Source organism: Tauraco erythrolophus, chromosome 3 (assembly GCF_009769465.1).
Source record: "Tauraco erythrolophus isolate bTauEry1 chromosome 3, bTauEry1.pri, whole genome shotgun sequence".
Lineage (NCBI taxonomy): Eukaryota > Metazoa > Chordata > Aves > Musophagiformes > Musophagidae > Tauraco > Tauraco erythrolophus.
Window position 1 is genome coordinate 28,504,978 of NC_141467.1, and position 27,473 is coordinate 28,532,450.

Genomic DNA, 27,473 nt, shown 5'->3' on the forward strand with positions numbered 1-27,473 from the left:
TTGAAGAAGCACACTTGTTAACTGCTCTGACAGCCTGCTCTCTGATCTTAGAAAATGTAAGCACACTGAGCATGGCAGTGGCGTGATCTGTGTCTTGAGTGCTTTGTATTGCTTGAAAAAATACACTTATGCAAAATAAATTTATACATAGTAACTGTGGAATAGAAATCAGTCTGCAAGGCCTGGCTTTTGAAAGGGTGTTTAATTTTAACTGAAAGTGAATTACTCATAAAATGAAAAGAAATGGAAGATCACAGTCGATTATGTGAGTCCCTCTAAAGTATGTGTTCCTTTTTTAATAGGAGAATAAAAATACTGAGAAAATCTCTAGTACTGGTAGTAAAGCCTTCCAACATAACAACAGCCTTCCCTACTCTGACATTAGAGGAAACAAAATACTGTCACTCTCCCATGTCAAATGATGAAAATTCTGAACACAATGCGCAATTCAAAGCTTCTCAGTTATCTTAGTGTCACTATGTATTCACAGTGGATTCAAATTCCTCAGAAGTACTGTGTTTCTTTCAAATGCACAGTATAGTTACCTTTGGTAAGCACAGGGTGTAATCATTGGAGTGGATTACCCTTTTTTACACACGTAAGTAAATAAGTACAAAGGCTTACATAAACTAGACATTAAAAAGTATCCCTCATACAACAAGCTCGCATAAGCAGTAAAGTACTGTATTGATGGCTGTTATGGTTTAGTCCCAGGCAGCAACTAAGCACCATGCAGCCGTTTGCTCTATCCTTCCCCTCAGTGGGATGAGGAGGAGAAAATATAACAAAAGGATCGAGGGTTGAGACAAAGACAGGGAGAGATCACTCACCACTTATAGTCACAGGCAAAATAGACTCAACTTGGGAGTCTCTCTCTCCCCCGCTACAAAAACCTCACCACATAAACCAACCGCAATCACAAAAATCCAAAGCAGCATCGGTACTTCGACGTTGCAAGTTTATTTATAGTGCTACCTCTGGAACTTATATTTCTTTCTTCTTCTTATGTACAAAACTACGGTTAACCACAGACCTCAAGACCTGGACTATTTTACTGTGATGCATACTCCATTTTCACACCAGTACAGACTGGAGAGCAATCAGAGACTGCCTAGGTCCTGGAGTGTGGAGAGATTTCCAAGTCTAGTGGATTAATACTTCCAAGAGCAGAAATCTTGTGTGATGTATTCATAATTAATTCTCACCTCATACAAAATAGTTTTACTAGACATTGTTAATCCTTTCCAAACTGTTAATTCTCACTGTAGTTCTCACACAGCTGCATTTCAACTGCAAAGAATATTGTATAACACGTTTCACTGGGAGAAAAATCAGCTTTTTAATGCAAAAGTTCCTATAACTCCTCTTAGCAGCAGTTTTCTGTTTTAAAACTAAGAAGGGACTAGCTTCCAAAGGTATCTAGTCTGCCCCTTTTTAATTTCTTTTTGTGAAAACAGCCATTCTTAAAAATAAGAGAATTTGCTGTTAAGATTGATTTTTTTTCTCCCATTTTTTCACTTGATATAAATTTGCATAACGCTATTCATTATCTTTTTCATTTTGACTGTCTAACCTATATGGCCAGGTTCATCAGCTGTTATGTCACTGTGAGAGTAGATCAATCATTTAAGCCAATTTTGCCTGTCATACTAATTGTTGACAAAGATTAATTGCCTTATATTGGAATAATATTGGCAAGTTCTGCCACAAGTCACATCTCCCCTTTCCCTCCCAGATCCACCTTAAGTGCAGTTTGTGGTCTGAGGTAATGAATGCTGTGTGCATTTTTAGCCTAAAAATGTGAAAATAGAGAAACATTTTTCATATGCGTCTTTCATAGACAAGCAACCACAGTCCCCTACAATACATTAAAACTCTATAGCTAAGATGATGTTCTCTCTCCTGTGAAAACCTGTGGAACAATCACGTATTATATTATGACTCAGAAAAAAAATTATTGTAATGTGCAATAACATCCCAGAAGGAATGAGTTTGCTATTCCCTCTGTTGGTGAATTGGGAAAGCCCTGCTTGAAACAGCTTTATGTCTACGCTACGTAACATCTATTTATCATTCCTTTTATGATACAGAAGAGCTCTTATAAATAATTCTGTTTGGATTTTGTGGGTAGCAAAATATTTATTTCTAAGCAGCTAAATTTTTGCTTAAAGTTCATATGCGTTCCCTGTTTCCCTGGTGACTTCACTGGAGAGACACTGAAAATCTAGGTGTCTGCAAAGGACATCTATCACGGAGTACAGCATCAGGAACACTCACTGGGAAGTACCTACTTATCAAACGTCTTAAAGGTCTGAATCCTCAAGCTGGGTTATTGTCTCGGTTTGAAAAGACAGGCGTCTGCTAAGGAAGGCAGGAGCCTCCCTTGAAATGGAAAATGTAAACCCCCCTCCCTCCGAACTACTAGAATTTTGAAATTAAGGGGCTCTCAGGCAAAGATACGGGAGTAGGAATAACAGTTCTTTACCAGGAAGATTAAAGAGAAGGGGAAAAAAAAAAAAAAAGACAAATGCAATAGTACACACAAAAAAAAAAACCCAACCACTGACAGAGTCCGAATACGACCTGACACCCTGCTGGTCAGGGGGCTGGCAGCAGTCCGATCAAATGGTGGCTGCGGTCCTCCCGGAACGGCAGCCGTGGCTCCGCGGAAGCAGCGATCCTGCAGGAGGGCGCGGGCTTCCTCCGAAAGTCCGGCGGTGCCGCGGGTGGGCCCGGTCTTCCTCCGGGAACCCGGCGGGGAAGAAAAGCTGCTCCTCTGCGGTGTCAATGCCGACGGAGCCAGGCCCCCCCGGTCCGAGCGGAAGGCACACAGCGGGCCTCGAGCGGCTGCTCTGTCCCAACCCGGCACCCAGCAGCGAGCAGCGCCCGCCCGCCCCGGTCACTGCCAGAGCCCGACCGGCCGCCGCCGCTCGCCTGGGCGGAGTCGCGAGGCGCCCCCTTCCCTCCTGGCTGGAGCATCTCACATGGGTTTCATGTTATTCTGTGAGTCTGGCGGTAGATCCTTGATTGCCCATTAAACAGAGATAGCTCCTGGAGGGAGTTATCCATGAGTCATGCGGCAAGGCATTGATGGGCCCATTAACAGAAGGTAGTCTGGAAGGAGGAGGCAAGGAAAACATTGCCCCACCTGGTCTCAACAGCTCATGAAGGTGGGGATAGAATACAAACTTTTGGGCACATCTTACATTGTAACCTAGGACAGTTATTTAGTGGAACCTTCAGATAGAAATGGGAAAAATTTCCCTGGGACTGTTTTTGCAAGATCTAGCTTGATGATGTTATCTCACTTCTCCGTGCTGTGAGTAGCTTGGTAGGTGGGATAAATGGTGTTTCACAGGAGAAGTTACCCAAGGAGAAGTGTCACTGCTTGCAAGTTGATGAGGGTCTTCAGCAGACTAAGAGAGAGAAGAGTGAGTGGAAGATCTTGAACCCTCTGCGGGGCTTTCACACTTTTTAGAGATCTCAGTTCCAACCTAGGGAATTCCTCTGACTCCTTCAGCTGAGTCCCCAGGACACTTCAAGCTGATCCTGATTCCCTGTAAACAGCACCCACAGCTCACACAGTTGAGGTCAGGTTGAATCACTTGTAGATAAAGTGGTGAAAGTCACTTGGTATTCTATTTTCTCTGACAAATCTCTACTTTGCGTTCAGAATTAGCACTATTTTTTCTTTTTTTTGGGGGGAGTGGGGAGGGTTGAAAACAAATTCTGACTTTTGAACAACTTCTGAACAGCTTTGTTGAAGAAAATTTATGGCTTTGTTTTACTAAAGAGATAAAAAGGAACAAGAAAACAGCAGTAGGTTTTAAAACTTGGTGTCACAGAGAAGTCTGGAGCCAGACTAGATGGCAGCAATTCCAGTAAAACAATGGATGATACCCACAGTACTTGAATCAATTGGAAACCGTTAGAATAGTGTCTTTATGACACTGAGATGAACATTACCACAAAGTAGGGGAGTTTAACTTGCTAAGACTTCCTTTTATCCTTTGCTTTCAACGCAGATAGCAGTTTTTTTTCACCGTATTTAGACGATTCACTACCTATCAAGCCTGAAAGATGTCTACTTGTCTCCAGCAGGCAGGTGGTATTTGCTTAAAAGGTTGCATAGTTCAAAAATAAGCCTATTGCAAGAGCTACTGAACTCTGGCAGGAGAGAGTGTGAAACTCAATTAACTATGGATGTCTCTTCCCAATATTTATTCCTACAATTGAGTTCTGTGGTGAGTTCAGTATTATTCATAAAGCTGAATGAAAGTAGGAACTCTTCCGTGTGGTAAATTTTTATGTCTAAAAGTGAAAGCTGAAAGCTTTTTTTCAAAAAGAAAAAAAATCTGAAGGATTTACAGAATGAGGTATCACAATTTTGCATTGCAAGTTTACGCTTAAAAATACCATGCATCATAACAGTCAGAAATATAGAAATGCAGAAAAGTAAATTTAAATGAAAAAGAGAGGCTCAAGTCCCTAAAACAATTTTGATGATACTGATAAAATCCCATGATTTTTACTATTTCAACAGTATCTGCCAAGAAATTTTGACTGTTTTTAAGTATTTGTGGAAACTCAGACTGGCCATGATGTCACACTCTGTAAACTCCTCCAGTATTAAAAGCCTCAAGCTTGTTCAACACCACAGGGTGAATACAGTATGAAATATTCCTATTTCAAAATAATATATACATTTTCATTCAGATATTTTTTGCTCTAATTTTAATAGAAGTTATAATGATCTTTCGAAGAGGAAAATGTGATTTAGTTTAAAGTGGTAAGGAGTCAATGCCATATTTCGGTGAAAAGTGTCATATCTTCTAAACCTATGTGCTCTTCATTGAAGAAGTTCTTTCTCTTTAGATCATGAATGATTGTGTGATAACGTAATAAATACAGTTTCACTACAATCTTATATTAACTTTTGCTTTAAGAGGAACGCATTTTTAAACTGTTGGGATAGTTGTAGAGTCCAAAACGCAGTACCTTTTCAGCATTTTGAACAATTTTTTTTAAACAAATTTTTTGTTCATATGACAAAATTCTGCTGTAGTAGAGGTAGGAGACTTTAAATGTCTAAGAGTGAAATGTCTAAGTCTTAGCTAGCCATAGAAATGAGTAGTCTCCTCTGGCAGGAAAGAAAAATCAGAAATTAGTTTATATGACTTCCCTAGGGAATACTTCTGATCTAATCAGATTCTTCTTCTGGATCACTACAGTGTCTCTGTTTCTCTCCTCTGATTATAAAATAGGTCTAAAAAGACCAGCTCAGGTTTAAGTAGCTAACTTTTAAATTCCTAGTGAGAACAGATGTATCTTACATATTTAAAATATTTGTCTTCAAATAATATGTTTTACATTATCAAATTTTTAACTTTGATTTTTTTTATTCCTCTAAATAGGAAAATAAATTCTACTGTGAATTTTTACCTTCAGTTACTGTTTACATATTCATACTTTTTTTGTTGTTTATTTAGAGAATGCTTGAATAGGAAATGTTTTTTCGTCCTTCCTAGACAGTTTTTCAAAGTAGTTCATTGAGAATAAATTAGGCTTAAATGAAGTAAAATTAAAAACAACACTCAAGTTTGATATCAAAATAGGCCATTTGATTTCATATTAGATGTTGGATACAAAAAAAAAAGTAATTTCTGAACAAATAAGAATGAGAATTATTTAAAATATAACCGAGGCATTTACATCTGCATCAAGGAAGCCAGACTTTTGACGCTTAGCTAGAGTTTTATATGGCATCATAAGTATTTTTTTTTTCAAATTTATCAATTTAAAAAATATAAGGATTGGAAAGGAAGCATATGGACATTGATTATAAAGATATGTGTTGAAATATGATATATGTGGAATTATTTTTTAATCCTCTGCTTAGCTGGTTAACTGAAAGCTAATTACCTGTATTTTTTGAAAGATAGTTTTTGCAGAAGTAACTAATTTTTAATTGATATTCCTTTTTGGTAAGCTTTTGTTTTGACTTGGATAGGAGTGAAGAATGAAACTCAGATAAATAAGAAGATGAAAATAAGCTTCAGCTCTTCTTCACCAACTTGTCAATTGTTCACGAGCCACACTTTTCACAGTTCTCATTGCACATACATTTACAGCACAGAAGCTGATCTTTTCCAAAGGCATGAGCTGCTAAAAGTGGCTCATTGAAAAGACGGCATAAAAGCCTAGGGAAAACACCTTGGCAATATAAATTACTTTTCACTTATACAAATCTCCTTAAGAAACATAGTAAAAAAGGATTTCACACAAAGACATATAAAAAAATTGTTATCTGTGCTTCATAGAACATTTAATTTTCACTTGTATTATTAATTATAATATTTTTCAGTTCTATATTGCCTTCCATCTGAGGGCTTGAAAGCACTTTGCAATTAAGAATGAATTACTGAAAGTAAGAAAATCATGTTGCTCTAGAAATGCCAGATCAGTAACGTTATATCAGGGCATTTCTAGGAGTATTTACTGAAGGCAGCAGTAGGCCAAGAACCACGGGCAAATAGTAGATTAAAAGTTTTATAGTTTTATTGGAGTTTTTTTGATCTTCCCAGTTGACCTTAACTGTGATCTTCTGTTTTAAAGAATGATATAAAAAGTTTCATTTCAGACTGTGGAGAAGGGAAACTATGGTTGTTAGAAAAATCTTTTGTGACAGCAGACTTTGAAAAAAACGGCTCGTGCAAGTGAAAACTTGACTGCACAACTGACTGTAACAAGTAGTGAAAAAAAAACAGTGACTTAAAAAATGCTAAATAATTTCTCTGACACCTGAGTCAATAGAGCTTAGTCACCAGACTCTAAGAAGGCTTTCAGCTCCCACACAGCAGAGAATTAACCATAGGGTTAGTTTTATGAAGGTAGCTGGAAACAGCAGTCACTCAATAATAACAAGCAGAAGGTTGGGTTGGCATGGGCTTTGCTGATAGTGATGACCAAAGACTAGAGGGAACATAACTGGCTCTTGATGTCTAAAGTTCCCACCAGATGGAGGTCATATAAGGGAGATGTGCATGCATACATATACCTGTATACATTTGTACATTTACGTACATACGCACAGACACACCTATACATATAGTGTTCAACCAAAGAAATCAAATAGCAGATGGTGGAATAGTTCACTGTTTTCTGTGCTGCACAGTGTCATGGCACAGTATTCTGTAGCAAACACTACCTTTGATCAGTTGATGCCCTTCCCAAACATGCACAGCTCATAAGCTTAGCCAACTATGTAAGAAGGGTAGAGGCTGTATGACCATGGGCTGGTATAAAAGCATGCTACTACAGAAAATATAAAATTTTTTGTAACTTTACAAATAATATTTGCTTCTATTTGTTATAATGAATGACGTTTGCTAATAGTAGTGATAGATAATGAAGTTTGACATTACTGACTATTGAAGTTTCGGCTATGCACTTCATAAGTCCAAAGAGATCACTGGGTTTCTCAGACCAGCCTTCTGTAGAGTAGCATAATTTTCATACTGTGTTTCAGGACTACCAACAAATCTGGTTTTCTATATATAACTTCTGGTGGTAATTTATTGTGCAAAGGTATTTTAAGCAATCTTCTGGGATTTACAGGAAAACACATCTTTTCTACTCCAATATAAAATTTCTGTGCCGTGGAAACTCCCGTTTACATGCTCATATTCTGTGTTCGTTTTTTGGGTTTTTTTTTAATTCTACCATCAATGCATATTTTGTAAAAAAAAACTATGTAGTAGTCTTACAAAGGTAATTGTTCATTTAGGCTTAGGGAATATTATATTTTTCTTCTATGTACATTTGTGTGCATTCGTGTGTGTGTGCATGCATTTATAAACATGCCAAGATTGTCTGGTTGAAAATCACAATTTACACATCTCGTGGCTTGTTTAGTGACTCGAAATATCTTTCGTATTTAGTCTATTCATTATCAAGTGATCTGCTACTATCTTTCTAATAGGTTTGCTTGACATCTTTCATTATAAATGATTTTGATGGACAGTGGGATCGAGTGCACCCTCAGCAAGTTTGCAGATGACACCAAGTTGTGTGGTGTTGTGGAAACACTGGAGGGAAGGGATGCCATCCAGAGGGACATTGACAGGCTGGAGAGGTGAGCCTGTGAGAACCTCCTGAAGTTCAACAAGGCCAAGTGCAAGGTCCTGCATGTGGGTTGGGGCAATCCCAAGCACAAGTACAGGCTGGGCGGAGAATGGATTGAGAGCAGCCCTGAGGAAAAGGACTTGGAGTGCTGGTGGATGAGAAGCTCAACATGAGCCGGCATTGTGCGCTGGCAGCCCAGAAAGCCAACCATATTCTGGGCTGCATCAAAAGGAGCGTGGCCAGCAGGTTGAGGGAGACGATTCTGCCCCTCTACTCAGCTCTCGTGAGACCCCAACTGGAATACTGCGTTCAGCTCTGGAGTCCCCAACACAAGAAGGACATGGAGCTGCTGGAGCAGGTCCAGAGGAGGGCCACGAAGATGATCTGAGGGCTGGAACACCTCTGCTATGAAGACAGGCTGAGAGAGTTGGGGCTGTTCAGCCTGGAGAAGAGAAGGCTCTGGGGTGATCTTATAGCAGCCTTCCAGTACTTAAAGGGGGCCTACAGGAAAGCTGGAGAGGGACTTTTTACAAGGGTATGTAGTGATAGGACAAGGGGCAATGGCTTTAAACTGAAAGAGAGGAGATTTAGATTAGATCTAAGGAAGAAATTTTTCACTCAGAGGGTAGTGAGGCACTGGAGCAGGTTGCCCAGAGAAGTTGTAGACACCCATCCCTGGAGGTGTTCAAGGCCAGGTTGGATGAGGCTTTGGGCAACCTAGTGTAGTGGAGGGTTTCCCTGCCCATGACAGGGGGTTGGAACTAGATGATCTTTAAGGTCCCTTCCAACCCTAACCATTCTATGATTCTATGAAAGAGGGAGCAAACTTACCATGTTAATAATCGGACATCAACATCCTAATCTATGGGCTGGGCTGATGCCAACGCCTTGGCAACAGTAACAATGGAAAAAGATGAACTAGAAATACATCAGTGGCTAAGAAGAAATGTAAGAAGTGAGAAGGCTGAGAAGCTGTGATCAGCCTTTCAGTTCTAATTCATAACTTTAAACATAGCATGGAGGGAAGTACTGGGATGAAATTATAAAGAAGGAAATAAAAGTGGAAAAAAGTGTTCTATTCCTAGTTATTCCTACTCACATGCTCTTCTTGCAGCTCCCACTTTCACTCTGCCTCCCAAACTCATTCAGTGCATAATATGGGTACACAAAGAGACAAAAATAATTTTACATAGATAAATTTTGTCAAGTATTTTCTCACTATCAAGGAAAATGTAATAACTTTTGCAGTCTAAGCTAATTTATTTTACTATAATAATTGCATTTAAGAAGCAATAATCAAATATGGAAACATTCATTCATTGCTCATTCTACAAAAGTATGTGTGAGGCCTCTTTAATGAATTAAAACTGTACTTGTTTTTTCCATCTTTATATCTACCACTTGTATTTCAGATATAGCTATACATACATATATAAATATAACGTGTATTTTTTGTGTGTATTATACGTTTGTCTTTATTATAAAGACAAACGTCAGAATAATCTTACAGAAATAAAGAAAAATACCCAGTAAATATATACATTAAATATATTAGCAGAAGCAAACATCAGATGAATCACTGAACACATGGTATCATATCACTCTGATATTAAGAGTTTATTTACACGATGCAGAAAAAGTACTCTCCTACTTGAAGGAATAGCTAGCAATTAGTCAAACATCAGGAGATCTTAAATGCAACTAGGAACAGTTGTTTTCTTCTGTTTGCCTCTCCATTTTGACTCAGATACATACTGGAGTTATTTTAAGCCAGAGCTTTCATTCCAAGAATAATATCCCTGGTTTTGTCATCAATAAAGCATTTTTAGAGCATCTTTTTTTTCTACTAGCGTGTTGCCATTGCTGACCAATAAGTTTTGCTGTAATTTTTCTTTTCCCAGGCTATGGGCCTCTTTGGAGCTTGCTCTTTACTCTTGAGTGTGCTTTTTTCCAGCTGCCCCGTTTCTGAGTCTCTGCACTGGTTTTCCTCAGTGCTAAGGACTGCCTTTATTATTACTGGCTATGTGAACCTATATATCAAAGTGTCAACAACCGAAAAGAATTATTTTATTCTTTCTTGAAAATAAAAAATTAATTTCGAAATGTCTCCTACCCAGCTGGCAATTAGAGTAACATCTTCTAACTGTCTCTAAATTCTGTAATCTCTGATATGTTTAATGGTTACAGAATAAAAATAAAGCAAACAAACAAAACCTACCAACCATGTGTTCAGAAAATAACTCTGGATTTGAGAACATGAGGAATTCAGATAGATGATAGATCCGTTTGGAAGTCAAACATGTCCATTAAATTCATTAAGAGCTGTAAAATCAGCTGTCAAAATCTAATAGAAATATTGTCATCCCTACCAGTATGAGAAAAATACATAGCATATGACTTGTACCAGTGCTAATTAATCTATACTGTGCTCCAAATTGTTATCTTCACAATCATTTGAGTTATTAGAAAATTTCCTAAATTATGAGTAAGTAACTGAAATTAAATCAGCTAACTTGGTTCCTTTTCTGCTCATAAATTATACATAATGGGGTAGCTTGCTTTTATTTTTATTTCTTTGAACTGACCACATGCCATTGTTTCCCATTAGATTTAGCAACATTTTTCTTTCTCAGTAGTGCCCTTCTGTTTAACAGCAGCATATGAATTATTTGTGACTCACTTTTTTTAGGCTGTGGAATGTACATATTGATGTTAATAGTCTCCAAAGGAAGACATGTTCACTTTTGCAGAGGAGAAAGGTCAGGAGGAACTGCTGGGGCTTCTCTCACTGGCAACATGGTCAGGAAAGCTTCAAATGGAGCAGGGTATTGATTTACCAGATGGTTTACCTGGTACCTATTCTTCCCTTTCCCCCATATGTTCACTGCAGGCTATTCTCCATGTCCCATGCTGCAAGAAACGTCATGTTGCTGGGCTAATCCTGCAGCCACACTGCATCCAGATCTGTCACGTGGGGGGAATTTTAAAATATTGCCTGTTCCTTTTTGCTCAAGCAGGTCATGTTGTTTTCCTTTGGATCCTCAGATCATAAGAGCTGTATTTCCATATGAGAGTCACAGATCAAAAAGTGCTTGCGGCTTTTCTGGCTGAGGAAGAAAAGAGTGCTGTACCATACCTTCAGCGAATACTACTTTTGGAGTTATCTAGCTTCACAAGCAACAAAGTACTTTTGCATACCTGATAGCTCTAGGGAATATCATTCACCCTATGTACCACACACTATTAAATATATGCATCAAGTAAGTGTTCATTCTGATATGTCCATATCCCACAAATATGACATGCTGATATTACATTGTCTTTACTATTCACCAGAGCCATTAATTGGATGTGGTTCTGGAGTGCTGCTTATGCAAAAGAAAGTCAGTTACCCCTGTTTTGGTACCTAGGATATAATCCTTAGGTAATAGGTACAGAAGTAGTACATAGTCTGACACGCGGCTGTATTGTCGTGCTTGGAAGCTTGCTCTTTCACGGCTGAGCAATTAAGTAGCTCAGATTCGTTAGTAAAATGTTGACACCAAAATCAGATACTCCTACACAACAGATATATATGTCAGCTGCTTCAGTTCTCACTATCTCCATCAGTGTTTTTGCTTACCACCCTTCCCACAAGTTATCATTCCTGATGGCACAGTCAGCTCTTTGCATGCCTGAATAGCATATTGTAAACCACTCAACGTCCATTGTCCCAGAGAACAAGCTTCCTTTAAGGGAATATTTTCAGTGCTTAACACCTCAAATCTCCTCTGAGATCTATACTTGTGAATATTGCGTGTTTTGCTGCATAATTTTACATTTCAAGAATGAATCAATTTTCTGATTTCTTTGTTATATGAGCTTGGAGGTGGTGAATGTAGAATACATCAAAATCATTTCATGCTACCAGTATACATTACAGTCAAAACTATTTACATTTCTTAATTATGGAAAAATGTTTATATTTAACAGTTACCTGTTAGAGGCTAAATGACTTCCTCACTGAACTCACAAATACCAGCTCATTGCCAAAGACTATTTAAAATAAATGGCAATTATTTCATCTTAACTATCTAAATTTATAGATTCTTTAAGAATCAAAAATAAACTTGCTTGGATTTGCTTAAAGCTGAATTTCAGCTCTTGTTAAACACTGATGAAGCTGAAAGCATAATAGACTTTTAACTTGTTTTACAGATGTTCAGTGAAAATTCTAGCACAAGAAAGAGAAATGGATACAGTCAGATATCGTGTCATAGGTATCAACTAGACTGGAAATTAATGAGCTGGAGATCTTACTTATAAAGTTATTGATCCAATGAAAGAATGTCAACAAATTAATGTTAAGTATGAAAGGGGTGTATTTTCACCCTGAAACTACAGAAAGAGGACAGTATAAAAATCACACTGATTACGGTAAGCAGATCTCTCTCTTTGCCCTTCGTATAGCAGTCACCACTCTTCATGCCATTCAGTTCTGCAAATATACAGTAATCAGGACAATACTTGGAAGAACTCCAACTAAATTAACTGGTTTTTTGTTTGTGTAGACATAACCCGTGGTTTCCTTCCATAGACGTCTCAGGTTTTCCTGTGAACTGCTAAACAACAGATCATCACTAATTCTTAATGAAATTATTTGCTGTTTGTAAACTGATAGTCTGCCATACCCATTCAATATTTCTATATTTCAAGCCAAAATATCTTGAAACAAAATGTTCCTGAGAAGATGAGTGGTTATCAAGTTGGTTAGTTTGCACTGAACTTTTCACCACTGTAGCAATTGCAAGCAATTGTGAGGGTAAAGCTGGCTTAGCTATATGTTCCTGAGTTGCTATCGTCTTTGAATTTTCCACTGGCATAAGCCAAGTCAGGATGCACTTCTGTTTTAGAAAAAACATAGTTTGATTCTCAGCAGTAGACTTCTGATAAAATGGATTAAAACTTCGGTAAAGCTCTGTAGCTTGTTTTCTTTTTAGTAGTTTGAGATGTTTTAATTAATGTGATAGTTAAAAATATGAATAGGTTAAAGAGCATAAGAGGAAAAATCTGCACTTGGATAAGCATTTATGGATAAATAAAAGACAAGAAACAGAGGCCAGGAGGAAATTTTCAGTTCTTGCAGTGGAAAGAAATAACAAATTGAGTTCTTAGGGGACCTGATTGAGAACCCATGTTGTTCAACATATTGATAAATAAGCTGGTAAAGGAAGCAAACAATGTGGTGACAAAGGCTGCAGCCTGATTGTAAGGAATAGCAGAACCACCTCATGAGATTGGAACAAAATAAGTGGTAAAATTTAATGCAAATAAATGTAAAGTGATACACATAGGAAAAAAAAGTATAACTTCACATGTAAAATAACAGTTTCTTGAGCTTACCGTTACCCTGTAGGAGTGAGGTTATCTCTCGTAACTCTGTTAACAGCAGGGATCATGACTGGCTAGCAAGTGCTATGAAAGGTCAGTTCAGTGCTTGGTAGTTATCAGAAAAGTGAATGAAATGCCAGGAATTATTAGAAAAAAAAGTACTAGAGAGCAAATCAGAAAGCATTAATACACCATTGGTATAAATCCATGGTTAGCTTGGATCTTCAAATGTTGCATTCAGTACCAATGCTCCCATTTCAAAAAGGGTATAGAGAATGGAAATGTTCAGAAAAGGGCAGACAAGACAATTGAAGATAATGCTGTGACTTTTGTGTGAAGAATGAATACATTGGGACACTGCAGTTTGGAGCAGTGACACCTGAAAAGAGTTATGACAATGATCCATAGGATTATGTGTGGCATGGTATGGCTGGAGAGAGGCCAGTGGGTCAAAACCTTGAGAGCACCACATGAAAGCAGGAGAAACCACATTTGAAACAAACAGAATGAGATTCCTCATGCAAAGGCTGGCTGAGTTGCAGAGCTGCTGACTGAAGTATGTTATAGATGCTTAAGGTTTATATGGATTGAGGAGTAAGTGGGAAGGGTTCATGGCAGAAAAAAACTATTTCTACTTACAAAGTTCCCGAGCTGAAACTGTCTAAAGCCAGGGAGGGTATTCATTTGCCAGTTGTTATCCTTGCATCCAATTTTACCCTTGTTCAAAATAGGATACCTAGTTAGATGGCCTTAAGTCTGACCTGACACAGAACACTGCTATAACGTATGGAAAACAGAGTGTGAGCTGTAAGGGACTCATAGCCTAGCATTTGACTCACTCATTCCTTTTTCCCACTAAATACTGAAGCCCAAGCTAGTAATTTTTGAGATAAATTTATTTAGCCTCAGTAATTCAAATTGTCCCTTTTATTTTACGAAAGCAGTATCTTACTGTAACACCTCAAGTTTTGCCCAGGCCTACCAGATGCTTCTGAGCAATCTGCACTCTTTAGAAAGGGTGTTGGTTTCTGCCTGCTATAGAGAATTGCTCGATCAGATTTGGTACCTGCCCACCTGACCCTTTTCAGCATGGCAAGAGACGTTCCCCAGCTCCTCGAGTTCCCTAAGTAAGTCCTTGGTAAGTTGTTCCTGCTTTATTTGGCTTTGGTCCTTTCAAGGGAATAGTGAACTTACTCTTTTCACCCACATATGTTTTTTTCCTAGTACTTTAGTTTCAATAGAAAAAGAGAATGAAGAAACATGGCTAGACTTATAATTTACTATTTGAGGCATTGTCTAGAGACAAAGGTTAACAATATCACATACAGTTTTAGCTTAATCTTAACGACCTATTACCTCTCTTACTGCTTAACACCTCTCACCTGCAGTCCCAATAAGAGCAACCAATTAAGGATGCAGTGTTCACAACAACCCTTTTTCTTGCAGGATTACCCTCAGTGCTGGATGCTGTCGATGACTCTTTCTCCACAGGTTAAATTTTCTTGCAGTTAGAATTTGGGGTTAAAACTGTGAATGTTTCTGAAAGCTCTCTAGAGCTTCCTGTCTCAGGTGCTTAACAGTGATCCCCTCTCTGCCAAGGAAGTGAACTACCGAAATAACATTGGGAATTACCTCTGGTGCTTGGGCATCTTGAGCGGGAATGCAATTTGCTGAACTCTTCCCTGCCAAAAGACCGCTGAGGCACTCAGGTTTTATATATACGTTGCTTGTGTATCCGCTCTCTTCAGCTCATGGTTCTGATGTGTTGCTAGCTCTATACAGAGATCACCTCGTAGTAATGGGTCATTACTATTAATGCTGAGTTTGATGGATCCGGACACATCTGGTGGCAGGAGAGGGAATTTGCTCCCTGTGACTTCCCTGGTTTTGGAACCAGGTCAGACCCGCTTCTGGCCACCAGATCAGACTCCCATCCCCCTCGGGGTTGAGCCAATCGGCGCCTCTGCAAATTGCCCTATTTAAGTCGGGACAAAGGAACTGGAAAAGGTCCTTTGTCCAGGAGGGAGGAGAGAAGGGAGGAGGGCACTGCCCCCGCTCCCCAGCTCCCGGGCAGCTGAGGAGAGCGGTGGCGGAGTCAGCTGAGGAACTCGGGGAGCGCCCCGCTCCCGGGGTGCCCGCTGGTCCGAGTTCACCCAGAGAGGACTGAGATCTGAGAGAAACGGCCACACCGACGCCAGGTCAGTGAAGATGGAACGGGACAAGGTGTGTCGGAGCTGAGTTTCCCCTGCAACCAGTGGCAAGACGGCAGGCGGCCCCCCTGCAGCCAGGATGAACTCGGTGGAGTAGAGCCCCACTCGCAGCCCGTGGAGAAGCCACGTTGGAGAAGAGATGCCTGAGCCTGAGGACGGTTGTGGAGCATGGGACGTACGACAAGGTAGAGAGGCATCTAGAGTCCGTGTGATGACCCATGCCAGAGCGAGTGGCAACAGCTCCCTAAGAATCCGTGACTGTGGTAAAGCCCTCACTGGAGCAATCCGATGGGGAAGGATTGCGTCCTGTGGGTAGGACTCACTCTGGAGAAGTCTGTGGATTTTTCCTTATGAGTAGGGGATCCACTGGAGCAAGGGAAAAAGGGTGTAAGGACTCCCCCTCCTTTAAGAAAAGGAGCGTCAGGAACAACATGGGATGAACTGGCCTGCACCCTCCCATTCCCTGTCCCCCTGCACCACTGGGGGAGAAGGTAGAGCTGGGAAGAAAAGGAAAAGGGGGAAGGTGTTGTTTTTAAGATCTGGCTTTGTTTTCTTTTTTTTTATCCTCTCAAGTAACTGTTAATGTTTCTCTTTATCCTTTCAAGTAACTTAATAAATTGAATTGGTTTATTCCCAAACCAAGTCTGTTTTGCTTGGGACCATGGTTGGTGGGTGCTCCTTCTCTGTTCTTGTCTCGACCCTCAGTCCCTTTATTATATTTTTCTCCTCTCCACTTTACTAGGGAAGGAGTGAGAGAGCGGCTGTGTGGAGTTTAGGTGCTGGATCGGCCTAAACCACGACAAAACTAGACTGAGGAAACTCATTAAATGACAAAAACATTGATCTATTGGCTGAGACAAATTAAAGGGAATGGTTGTTGTATCCTTGCCATTTGAGTCTTTTCCTCCTGGTGCACTTTTTAGTTGAGCAGCTCTAAGCGGTTTCCAAGGCTGAATCTGTTGCACCCAGGCAGCCCCAAGATAATCTTCTTCCCCGTGCCCCGAGGGCCAGCCACAGACTGCCAGTCTCTCTGAATCTCTGTATTTTCCATCTAAGCTCCTTTTTGGTTCTGCATCGACCTAAAGGCTGCCACATCTGGCACACCTGCAGTTCTCAGAGATCTCAGAGCGACCTCCTCTTTCCAGAGGTTTCAAATGTGGTGCAGACAGGAGGCCGTATGCAGGCAACCTTCCTTTCTGCTGCTCTGCCTTTACAAAAAATAAATAAATACAGTGTGTTTATGATGAAACATAAACATTGAGACAGTTTTAGTATCTGTCACACTCAAAATGAGCCATAAATCAGAAAAGTCAGGAAGGAAAATTTGATATAGATTTTGGAACTGATAGTAAGAGGACATTTTATTTTCAAGGGCTGTCAAAGGCCTTAAACTATTTTAATAGCACCTGTTGACATTTTGTTCTGTTTTTTTCCGTACATGGTTAAAAAGTGTATATGGGTAAAATGAGAGGAACTAGAACTATGGATCATAGGCTGGCACAGCTACAACTACAGTTAAAAAAAGAAAAAAGAATAAATAAGAAAGAACATGACTGTACCATCAATAGACAAAACGAACTATTTGTAATAACATGACTCCATGCTTTAGTGAGAAAATTCATGCTTCAACAATAATGTTTATATATGAATTTTGCCTACTTAGTGTTGAGCTCATTGGCACAGTATTATAAAGGTTTTTCAAGGTTATCAATTTGAGTTATGCATACTATTCACAGACACTTCAAAATTGGAAAAACAAATATAAACACTGACTTTCGATAGAAAAAAATGTTAAGGCTCTATTTGAGCTATTATAACCTATGGATTTACAATTTGCTAAGGGTTTCTTTAACCAGCAGCTCTTTGACTCTCACTGCTTGTATTATTGACAGACTAGAGAGACATTATAGTCTGTCCTGGATGTGTTGGTATTTTAACTGTTTATTTCTTGACTAGTACTCTTGTTTAGATTATTTCTTGATCTGCTTAGATATGTGCAATAATATAGGAACCATCACAATGTGTATACCAGCAGCTTATGGGTGCTCATTGATAGGGAGATAAAAGGCTCTTTAATTTAATGTCTTCATGGTCCATCATATTAAGCTCTACTTCTATACGTCATCGAGTCAGTTACACAGGTGAACCTTAGGGGTAATCCCACTAAATACAGTAGCATCACTGGGCATTTATGTCAATAGAAGAAAACAGAATTTTGTTTTGTACCTACTTTGCAGATCATTGACGCTAAGGAACATAATGACTTCTGTAGTGCTGTAGTATTCTGTCACATCAGTGAAATTACTGTTTATGGTGCATTAAGAATAGTTTCCTTCCAAAATAAGCAGAGGATAAAAGTAGTGGGCATACACAGTGATCCACTTTTCTAGATAAAAAGACTGAGCTATTTACCTTCATGAGATACACACAAAAAAGTAGTAATGTACATTTCAGTACATCAAAACACTAATATTTCCCCTTTCCTCTCTCACACTCCAAAAATAAGCTGTTTCAACATAGTTTTTTGTCTTGTGTTTCTGAGGAGCAACTAACTACCTGAAGAATTTCGTACAAACTAATCTTATGTTTTTACATTTATGTTTTTAAATACTCTTCTTGTTCCTGAGATGCAAAAACTGCTTAGCTGTAGTAGTGTTGCAGTGCCCTACTGTGGACGGCCCAGAGTCATGAACATACACCAATATGGTTAAAAGATCATGCTCCGTTTATTACAAACAACACACAGGTTATATAGCGGAATGTGGCGTGACACGACTACATACTACAATTGGCTTGCTTAGCATAAACACACTCTCGTGGGCTATAGTGATAGGGCAGCGCTAGCAGAACACAGGTAATAAGCTCATCCCTTCAGTCTCCTCATTGTGGTCATCGGAGAGGCATCCAGGAGGCGTGCATCTTGGCAGGCTATCAGTCTACGTTTCCTTTTAAGGCCATTGAGATAACTTGAAGGACAAAAGTAATCTAGTTGGTAACCTTGTGCTCTGGGGCCCAAACAGGGATTGTCCATACCCGAGAGAATATTATGGCCAGTCTCGGAAAGGAATTCCTCCACACTTCCCCCTTTCTGTTTTTGGATAATCCATAGTCCTGGCATTGCTTTAAGGAGGACCCGAGAGGCGCACTTCAGGACACACCCTGCTAAGAGAATCATAAACAGCAATGCAACTAATATCGTTATGCCTTGTATGATTAATCCTTTTATCCAACCTGGTATGTTCCAACTACCAAACCAGTTTGAGAACCGGTCATCTCGTGTCGTGATATGATGCATGTTACTTTGAGGGTTTGCAAGTTGCTTATGAATGCTTTGAGAGTGGTCAGATAGATTCATACAGCACATGCCTTCAAAGTCAGTACAACCATGGCCTTGAGCTAACAACAAAAAATCAATAGCAGTGCAATTTTGCAATACAGCATGCCGGATATCATCTACATCAAGCAATAGAGAAGCGAGAATGTCAGAGGTAAGATTAAATTGTTTCAATGCCCAACAAGCAAGCTTAGCTAACTGATTATTAGCAATGCTGTCAGAAGCTCCTAGAAGGAAGACAGATAGTGCTGCTATTTCAGCTGGATTCAGCAGCTGCACGTTGTCATTACAAGTACTGTCAAACTCTTTCATGCTCCTCTTACCTCGGCTTGTTCGGGTTGTTCGTTCAACTAAAAAATCATGAATGCTAGGGGCAAAGAGAGTTAGGCGGCCCAAATAGCAAGGACCACCGATGGCTCCTTGTGGAATTCCGGGCCAGGCACGATCTTCACAGATCAGAAAAATTCCGGGGGTCAGGAGCGTATAGTGTGTAAATGCTTTCCCAATGAGCGCTCCAGTTTTTACATTTCCCCACATTGATGTGCCGGACACATTGAAACGCGGTTTACCTTGAAAGAAAAAACTGCGTCCTAACTTTGCCTGATAGGCTTGCTTCAGTGTTTGGAACCAAACCACTCCGGAGCCGTTTACAAGTTGCATAGGAGGGCGAATGATTTTACATTTCGCGCTGTGACTCATAGACTGGTTCCATAAACCAGAAACATTTTTCCATGTCCCTGGTAACAAGCTACCTAAAAGATCAAGTTCCTGCAGGCCTGCAGGGATGGTCACATTGAGTGATCTAATCAAGGCAGCTTGGACTTCCGATCCTACATCAAAAGGCCAATCCCATCCACTACAGGCTCGTCTTACGCCACTGGGTTGCTGGTACGAAAGAGCAGTGGCATTGACGAATCCCTTGAATTCTGATATGTTTGTGCTATTATTTGGCCAAAGTATTGGCACACCAATAAGGCACGTGCGAAATGGGTCAGAGGCACTTTGCATAGATAAACAGAATTGCGAGACGTTGGTTTTGTTAGCCCAAGTGACCCAACTTATTCAGTGTAGTTAACGTCTGTGCTACTTCAACTCCTGGTGCAAATATTGAAGCTGCAATGATTTTAGCTGGTTTCCCAAATTCTGCTATGGAATTGCACTAGCTATCATAAGCGTGCGTGCTTTGCCTATTCCAGGTGTGTCTATGACTTAGGATCATGGTGGTATGAGGTAAATACATTCCTAAAGTTCCTATAGTACATAGATCTCCCCTTATATGCGAAGGAATACCCTAAGCTCTACTATAGCCCTACAGAAGCAGTTACTAGCGTTTTGTTTTGGTACAGCCTTGCAGAAGCAGTTACTAGCATATTGTTTCCCTTTCTGGGAGCCTTACTATTTCGACTATGCCCAAGATTCCGCTGAGCAGGAGGGTAACAATCAGCAGGGTCATCGCAGAGAAGAGAGGCAGGCATGGCACCTTCAGGGCGTCCCCTGTTTATCCACACAGTGTGCTCTGCAGCCTCCCTCAGCTCCGCTCTGAGCCATCTCTTTTCACCCTCAACAGAGTCTATGACAAAGGTACTGACACGGCGTTGCCGCACGCGTGGCCAGTGCGTGCAACAAGGCTGCCCAGTATATGCTCTGCCGGCTAACAGCGGTTTTTGCGAATCGCAACATGTTGTTCAATAACAATCCTCCTAGCTTCTCTTTTCAAAGTTACGTGCTTACAATTAGGTCCAGTCGGTAATTCTTTGTCATTAATTTGGTACCAGTTAATTCTTTTCCTTCCAGTAGCTACGGGTGGAATCCATACACCTTCCGATCGGAGAAAACACACAAAGCATATATACAAGCAACTTTCACACACATACTATACCTAACAATGAGAAACATAAGAACAGTTGATATATTAACATGAAATCTTCTATTACGAGTCTGTCCATTTGAACCATTCTCCTCATTCGGTGTTTCTGTGATCTCTGCTTGCTCTGCTAATTCTTGGATCTTCCTTTCTCTATTTGTAGTTTCAAAAGTCCTGGCTGGCTTTACGTTTCTTGCTGGCAACCAGTACGGACCTGTGGGAAAGAGAACACGAGCATACCCTCTTCCCCATGCAAGCAGAGACACAGGGCCATCCCATGAGTTGAGTCCTAACATGCTGTTGATTTTTCTGCAAAAATGGCACTGGGTTTAAAATTGTGATCCACAGCCGTAGTATGTTGCCTAGAAGCAGACAAATTAAGAAAATTTAAAACATATGTGGCTTTGTCCAAGGATTCTTGCTGGGAAATATACGGAAGACTGCCCCCTTTTTTTTTTTTTATCAAGCATTTGTTTTAACGTTAAATGAGTTTGTTCAATAACAGCTTGTCCCATAGGTGAATGAGGGATACTGGTAGTGTGAGTCACTCCCCAATCCTGTAAAAAGGCACCATACTGGATCACTGTCTGTCCCAATTTTCTTTGGTACTCCCATGGTTTTCTCCAGTGTGAGCAGTAGCAACAACAAAGGCAGAAAATATATCAACAGGTATATGTACATATTTAGATCGAAGAAACGATTGAATATAAGTAATATCAGTTTGCCATAATTCATTGGCACATAAACCTTTTGGATTTACTCCTGCTGGATTATTTGAAGGCACAATACGCTGACGGTCAGGGCAGGCGTGTACAATCTGCTGAGCTTGATCTGCTGTCTGACCTGATGGGAAGTATCATCAACCAGCAATTGACAAACTGTAGGACTAATCATCATTCCTTGAGGCAGTACAATCCAATGATATTGTTGCGTGGGTTGTTCATCGTTAAGTACTGGAACTGAAAAGGCAAATCTAGGACAATCGTTAGGGTGTAAATAAATAAAAGAGTAAAAAGGTAGAAAAACCCAGTCTTTTAAATCAATCACCATCAAATGCTAACATTCTGGAATCATAGTAGGATTTGATACACCCGGTTGTAATGCACCCATTGGTGAAATGATTGCATTAATAACTCTTAAAACTTTTAACGTAAATCTCCATTTTCCTGATTTCTTTGGGTTAGCAAATATTGGAGTAATCCATAGGGTAGTGGAGGGAATTACATGTCCTAATTTGAGCTGTTCATCGCCTAATTTTTGAGCCCACATTCTGACACCCTTTATTAAATCTGCAATTGTTTTTGCCCGATTTCTGATAGGATCAGGAGCTTGCCTGTGCAAAAAGTATTCATTTGATTCATGTCAATATGGGACAATGGATGTGCAAATAGATTGCGAGGAGTAGGCTGTGCTATTCAAGATAAGTGATTGTCTTAGTTTAAGATCTCTGTGAAATGCAAAAACGTAAACCTTTGAAATGCCTCATGATGCTGCGAACCACCAGTGATACACAGAATGCTCTGTCACTACAGAGCAGAGAACTCTGGTGACAGTTCATTATGATGCAAAACGAAATAAAACGAAATTGTAAAAAGGTAGAAAAGGATGGAGAGCATAGATGCTGGAAAGCACTCTTTAGATGGTCACCTTCCGCTTCAGGATTTTTCAGCCATTTAAAACATCCTGTTATAACACTGCCAATAGCTACAGCTGCCCCAATATTGTCACCAACACTGCTGTATACATGGGCTTGGCACGTGCTTAAGAGGATATCTTCAATTACTAACTGGAATAGCAAGACATCTGCAGCAGCTGGATTTTCTGTTTGTCTCTGAACTGCTGCTTGCAGCCGATCAAGGAAATGTTCATAAGGTTCCTGTGCTCCCTGCCGAATGGAAGCAAAGGAAGCCTCCCCTGTCCCAAAAAATCAGGGACACGTCTTAATGCTCTCATAGCCAATTCAGTCAGTTGTTGGAAAGCCACTTGCTGTAACCCTGCCTGTGCCTGATTTTGACATGAGTGACATTTTATTCATCCCAAAATGTTTAGCTCTCGATTTAAGAAATTTAACACCTATAACACATTAGCTATTGTTTCATTGGGAGATTTCCCTGTCATTCCCCCTTTTTGTTTTAAAGGCATATTTTCCAAAGTACCATGTGCATGTTCTATGATCGGTTGCTCAGTAGGATTGTACGGAATACCAGTAACATGCTCAATACCTCATGATGACAAAAATACATACGTCTGATAAGAAGTGTATGCCAAAGTTCCTGCAAGCGTAAACCACGAGGATTAACACCATTCATTGGTGGCATGATCATATTTTAACAGCTAGTACACAATTGTACGATTGAGCGGGCTTGTTGTCGTGTTAAACCAAATTGTCACCTAATAGCATTAGCATTCTGATGGTAGCAGTCATGCAAGATTTTGCCTGCATTAATGAGTTTGGTACCAGAGCTGCACTCGTGAGAGGCTCAGCTCGCCTGTACCCTTCTGCTATAGGCCCTGGCAGCGCGGTGTGCGCTCGCAGATGTACCATGGAATATGCATGTTTACGGTTTTGCAATACTGATATTAACTGTTCAAATTGCTGGAACAAAGGAGGATTAGTTATTTCCCGCGATGTCGATCGAGACGATCTAAGTTAAAATGTGCTGTCTCGTCGTAAAACTCGGGCCACGGGCAGCGGCGAGGCGGCCGCTCTCCAGGCTTCGGGGGGGGGGGGGGGGGGGGGGCGGAAGCGGCGGCGGCGGGGTCCAGCCCTGCCTCGCCTCAGCCGGGCGGGGGAGCGGGGGAGCGGGGTGGGGACGACGACCCAGCCGCCCTGTGCCGGCCGCCCCGCTTGTTGTTGCTGTTGCTGTCGTTGTTGTCGTTGTCGGGGCTCCGGCCGCTTGCGCTCCGTAACTGCTGCCGACCCCTCCCGCCGAGGACCATCAGCTGCAAAAGAACTGGCACGCCAGAGGAGGGCAAAGCAGGGTTAAGTTTTGGGTGGCAGGACGCTCTTCCTTGGCCCGACAACAGCGATGACAAAGCCGTACAGTCACCACCCCCCGAGTTCCCTTGGGCTGGCACTTCCGCTTTGTGCCCAGTTGGCGCTGGAGGGGCGGCGGGCACTTCCTCTGCTGTCCCTGAGCAGGCTGGGGGCCCCGTAGGCTCTTTAGACTCAGTTTTTTGTTCGGACACAGTTTCTCCCAGCCCCTCGGCTTGTTTCCACACCTCAGTGATAGTAGAACAGGTGGGAGCTCGCATGCCTTTTGTTGGGTGTAAATGTCCGACCCCAAAGAACTGCGCAATACGGGAGGGTGGCGGCGGCGGTTCGTGCGGCTCGCCAGAGGTGTTATCCGGCTGCAGGGCTTCTATGGCCGCAGCAGCAACTTTTCGCTCAGCTTTGATCTCCCGTAAGGTGTTAATTACGACACGCCACGTCTGTCCCACTTCTTTTGCTGTTTTTTCCTCTTTTCCTCCCGCTAAGGTGGTCTCCCAGAGATGTTCCCCCACTTCACGCCATTCGTCAACATTAAAGAGTAGCGGACAGGTTTTACAATGTCCATTTGCTTTCGCCCACTTAATGAGGCTTTCTATTTCCTTAGGGTTAACCGTTTCTCCTCTCTTAGAGAGTATACTGGTTAACAGCTTGATTGCCGCCTCCGTTTCCATCGCGGTCTTACCTTGCAGGGGTTCGCTCGGCCGCTGCGAAACTTTCCAGGCTCCGGCGATTCTCTTCGTCCCGTGCCCTTCCCTGCTGCACGTCCACAGGCTCCCAATACCGTATTCACGAAGCTATGGAGACTTCCGCATTTAAGCGAGTTTATCCGCATTTAAGCAATTTTTCCGCATTTAAGCGACTTTTTCCGCATTTAAGCGATTTCAGGGTCCCTGCTCATGCGCCACTTGTTGCAGTGCCCTACTGTGGACGGCCCAGAGTCATGAACATACACCAATATGGTTAAAAGATCATGCTCCGTTTATTACAAACAACACACAGGTTATATAGCGGAATGTGGCGTGACACGACTACATACTACAATTGGCTTGCTTAGCATAAACACACTCTCGTGGGCTATAGTGATAGGGCAGCGCTAGCAGAACACAGGTAATAAGCTCATCCCTTCAGTCTCCTCATTGTGGTCATCGGAGAGGCATCCAGGAGGCGTGCATCTTGGCAGGCTATCAGTCTACGTTTCCTTTTAAGGCCATTGAGATAACTTGAAGGACAAAAGTAATCTAGTTGGTAACCTTGTGCTCTGGGGCCCAAACAGGGATTGTCCATACCCGAGAGAATATTATGGCCAGTCTCGGAAAGGAATTCCTCCACAGTAGTAGTCTCATGAGACTGTGACACTGAAGAGTAGTCTTTACTATTTCTCTGTCCTATCCATTTCCATTATCATTTTAGTCTGAATCATGAAAATCTGAGGTTTCCAGGACCTATTTTAGTGCTTTCTTCTACACTTGAAAATATCTCAGTAGATTCAATAAGGCTCTCAGAATCCCTGCAAACTATTTCTAAAAGGTCAGAAAATGAGATTTTGTAAATAGTATTGGTATGTGAAAAGTTTATTCAAAAAAGTCTGGATTTCTCACAGTAGATTACATTATTCCTAGGGAATACACAGGGAATTCTAGTGAATTCATTGTGTGTTACCCACTTCTTAGCACCTCAAAAGACACCACAATTTAATATAATGAAAAATGTAACCATTTTATTCTTCTACTTGAGATTGTGTTCAAGAAAAAATGAAGCATCTACTACCATAGTCCAACTGTACAGCACTGTCAGAGGGAGTTAACCAGAAGTTACGTGGTCATGACACCAAACCTATAATGAAACGAGCTCCTCAGGTTGCGTAAATCAGCTTGATTTCTGTTGCTTAAGTGGAGATAGACAAATTTACATCAGTTGATATTCCGGCCTATATCTTTTTGTGTCCTTTTGATTTCTTTTTCTCCCACTGTTATTATTTCTGCTCCCACATGTACATTTTTTTTACCTTTATGAAAATAGCATGAACTGAATTGTGATGAGCAATGCACAGTTCCTGTCCAAGCAGTCTTTCTTTTTGATTTGTGATCACATTTTCTTCTGAACATTCATCCAAGATTTTTGACAGTAAGGTCAGGTCAAAAGTTGAGGAATGAGTATTTTGACTTATATAGTTTAATGAATTGAGGTTGATTTTCTATTTGGAATAACCTGTAGAATAATAATTTTCTCTTTCATACTTAGATTTTCTTCTTTCTATCACAAAAGCACCTAATTACTCTGTTTTAATCAATATAATATGCTTTTTCTGGTTGATAAATGAGCTCAATAACGTTGTAATTCTTTCAACATTGAACTAATGTGCAACTCCTTCATTATACCAGGCATATAGAGAACACACTAAATGCATTAGCAGTCAAAGCCAGGAAAAAGAAATCTCATATCAGCTTTTGAGCTACATAATCTATGAAAGCACAGAAAAGTTGACAAGGAAAAAAATTTCTTGTTACAGATCAATTTTGAGTGATACATCCTGTGGTGTCTCTTCCCTAGAATATCTGTGTAAATCAGTTCAGAAAGTACATTTTAGTGTTAGGATTTAGAAAAGAAAGAAAAGTTAATAATGACTGGCAAACAATTGGTTGCTGTTTTGGTGCTGCATCCACTGATCTGGTGAATAAGGATTCATCTTCAGTATATTTTTTGGTCAGAAATTATTTTATTCTGAGAAATTTAACCCAAATTAGGTAATATAAAGCCCATAAACAATGCTATTTTGAAGATTAGAATATGTACTCTAATAATGTTCACCAGATGAAAAATTTCTGCTTTATGAGAGCATTGAGCAAGAGAGGACATTGCTTCTTGACAAAGGAAAGGATCCTTTCTGAGCTGAAGGAAGAGGAAAGAAAAAGTTTGACGTTATGTTCATAAGGGCAGGAAAAATGTTGTCAGTAGAGGGGAAAAAAGGAGTTCTGTTTTGAGACTGGGAAAAGAAATCTGCTTAGTTAACTTCCCTTAATATTAGTCTGTAACTTAAAGCATTGCTCAGATATAACTGATGAAAGAGTCTTGCAAAAATGTAGTGGTCCAATTTTTATAAAAATGAAAAGCTTCAGAAATCACAGGTGTGGTTCTCCATGTATATGGCTTTCCTCTGGCTCTTATTACACCATGTAGTATCAAGATGGTATTGCTATAAGCTTTTAGCTATGCTAGACAGTCCTTAGTTGTGGTCTCAACAGCACAGAAGTAAGAGCTAGAAATGGAAGATGGGCCATGAGTATGTGCTTGTAATGTCTCATTGGCTGTTCCACTGTAACATTTCATTGGTTATAATCGTATTTTATCCACAAATGAAGATCTTATATGACAAGTCAGGGAAGAAAATGTTTGCAAGCTGATTTCTTTCTTGATAGTAATGTAAAGAACTGCCCAACAGCAGCTCTGGAATATCAAGAGCCACCTTCCACAAGAGCATCTGGGAGCCTCCAATGTAAATTCATAGCAGGTGTCTATTTGAAATTTATGCTGATAGAAGATTCATACATGCTCACCACCTAAATCCTTCAATTAAAAGCT